Source organism: Pinus tabuliformis, chromosome 7, assembly GCF_031772625.1.
Source record: "Pinus tabuliformis cultivar Carrire ecotype Pingquan chromosome 7, CPIR1, whole genome shotgun sequence".
Taxonomy (NCBI): domain Eukaryota; kingdom Viridiplantae; phylum Streptophyta; class Pinopsida; order Pinales; family Pinaceae; genus Pinus; species Pinus tabuliformis.
Genome location: NC_142293.1, coordinates 1,260,544,258 through 1,260,546,895, shown reverse-complemented (window position 1 = coordinate 1,260,546,895; position 2,638 = coordinate 1,260,544,258).

Genomic DNA, 2,638 nt, shown 5'->3' with positions numbered 1-2,638 from the left:
TGAAGTCGAACACTCATGGAATCACCCGACTGAAGGCCAATAGTGAAAACCTGTCGTCGGATGCGAAGAAATTTCCATTAATGCATGCAATCTCTAAGGTACTGAAAGGGAGTTTCTAAGTCATCTTCCTAGATTATGATCTAAAGTTGACGGCAAGTGACCTGTCGAAGGAGAGTTATAATGATTCTCCCATCGCCGATATGAAACAAGGAATAAAGTGGAATAAAATGAATAAGATCCAAGACTGTAACAATGGGTCAGACAATGTATAGATAAATGACTGCAGATAGGACTTCTCTTGAACACTGGTGACACGACTCTGGAGTGTGGCAGCACTTGACTCAACATAGGACTAAAGCTCATAATAACAAAATGGAATAGTTAAATGAGAGGAAAAAATAGATCACCCAAACCTAGGAGGACAATTGGCTGAGTGAGGATATCCCAAACCTGACACGAAAGAAAAAGAGTGTCATATTCAAGAGTGACATGTTTCCTATATAAAGGATGTTTCACTTTCACATTTTCCCCCACTATTTCCAGTGAGCACCTCTTTATTTTTACACAAGCTTGAAGAGGATACCATATACTTGTCATATAAGTTCACTCTTGGGATGAATCCATCCTAGTAAGTTTTATGAGTCCTAGGAAGGAGAAACTCGGTCTCATCATGGTGACGAGTCTTTTGTCGTAATATTTTAACAAGTTTGACGTAATAATAACTTGGTGTCTTTTTCTTATTTAGAGAGTTTGAAAAAGAGACGAAAAAAAACTCCATCATGTCCCTTTTCATAATTTGTCTCTCAAACCCGAAAAGGTAGAAAACAATCTCCGACCAAACCTCTTGACCATGTCGACCAAGGTGTACCTTTTTCGTAAATAGTCAAACTCAGCCCGAAAAAGGGGTAAACGTATACTGAGGTGACGTCAATTTATTTTATTTAATGAGTTAGAAATGACAAGTACTCGATGATCTTTTTAGTTTTTGAGAGTCAGAAAAGGGCTTAAATATGACTCTGCCTAGAAGAACGAGTGGCATAAGAGGATAGCAACTGGTTCGGTGATGATGGAACTGCTAAAAAATGTAATGGTCAAGAGGCTAGTTAATAAGACCACTCATCATAGATGTTCCTCAGGCAAGGGCAAAACAACCAAGTGAAGCACATGATCGGCCAAAGAGACGGTGATGATAGAATGAATAAACTAAGGCTCATCTAGCAAAAATTGCCTGATAAAAATGGCAATCACGAGATGTAAAGTGGGAATGGTTTCATTTTTACACAAGCTTGAAACATGAGAAACTATGCTTGAGTATACTTGAGGATGGTTTCATTTTTTCACAAGATTGAAACATGAGAAAAACTATGCTTGGATTTGGTTTCATTTTTACACAAGCTTGAAACAAAGATAAACTATGCTTGGATTTGGTTTCATTTTTACACAAGCTTGAAACAAAGATAAACTATGCTTGAGATAAGTTTGCATGCCCCCAGCATAATGACTCAATTCGAGGTACATGCCCCCCAAGCTTCATTTCATTCACCTAAGTAGACTACTGGTTACTAACAGGTGGATGGAATGAAGGTTTACTTATGAGATCAAGTGAAAGACTCGATTGGGATTTTATGAGATCTAATCAAAGATTCGAATTGGAAGGCGATTTGTTTCATTTTTTAACTAGCTTGACACAGGAAAAGAACCATGCTCATCGATACCTATTTCATTTTTTAGCGAGGTTGACATAGTAAAAGAACTATCCTCATGTCCCTTGTTTCATATTTTAACGAGCTTGACACAAGACAAGGAACTCTTCTCCAAGATTCTTGTTTCATTTCTTAACGAGCTTGACACAAGAAAATGAAATCTACTCCAAGACCCTTGTTTCATTTTTTAACGAGCTTGACACAAGACAAGGAACTCTGCTCCATGGCCTTTTATCACCACCCAAAGGCTTCCAAGAGGTTCTCATTAGATGGGAGAACAACACTCTGGAAGGGATACATGTCCTAGGATCCAAATGAAAAATCGGGCTCCAATGCCCCTAGTACATGGTGTACTGCATCACCTAGTAGATCATCAGTGATGCGGGCATGGAATAGGTGGCCACATAATTAGCCTATGGCAGGGGAGATACCGCTTGCATATGAGAACCATTTAGGGATGATGTTCAAGTGGGATTTGATTCAGGACCAGTGAATGTAAGATGATCAATGATCACAATGCTTCCGTCATGCGGGAAACACATCACTCGAAAGAGAGAAGAGACAAGATCTCCCATGACATAAACATAGTCACGACCAAGGAGTATATTAAAATCCAACGGGCCTTGGAAAACCATCAAATCTATATAGATAGTCTTTCCTCCCAAAGTAATAGGTAAATTAGGAAGGATCCCTAATGATTGACTAGTTCCTTTGTTAAAAGCTAATAGATTCTGGGTGATGAGGACAAGCTGAGGAGAACATAAAGCTTTCCAAGAAGTTCAGGACATAATACTAATGAACATGCCCTCGTCTATGACTGTGCTAGGTATGGCCATATGGTAAGCCTGTATTATAATCTGGAAAGGCACATAAGATGGAAGGCGATATCTTGTTAGTTGACTCCAATCAAAAGAAGTGACTAAACTACTCGGAGG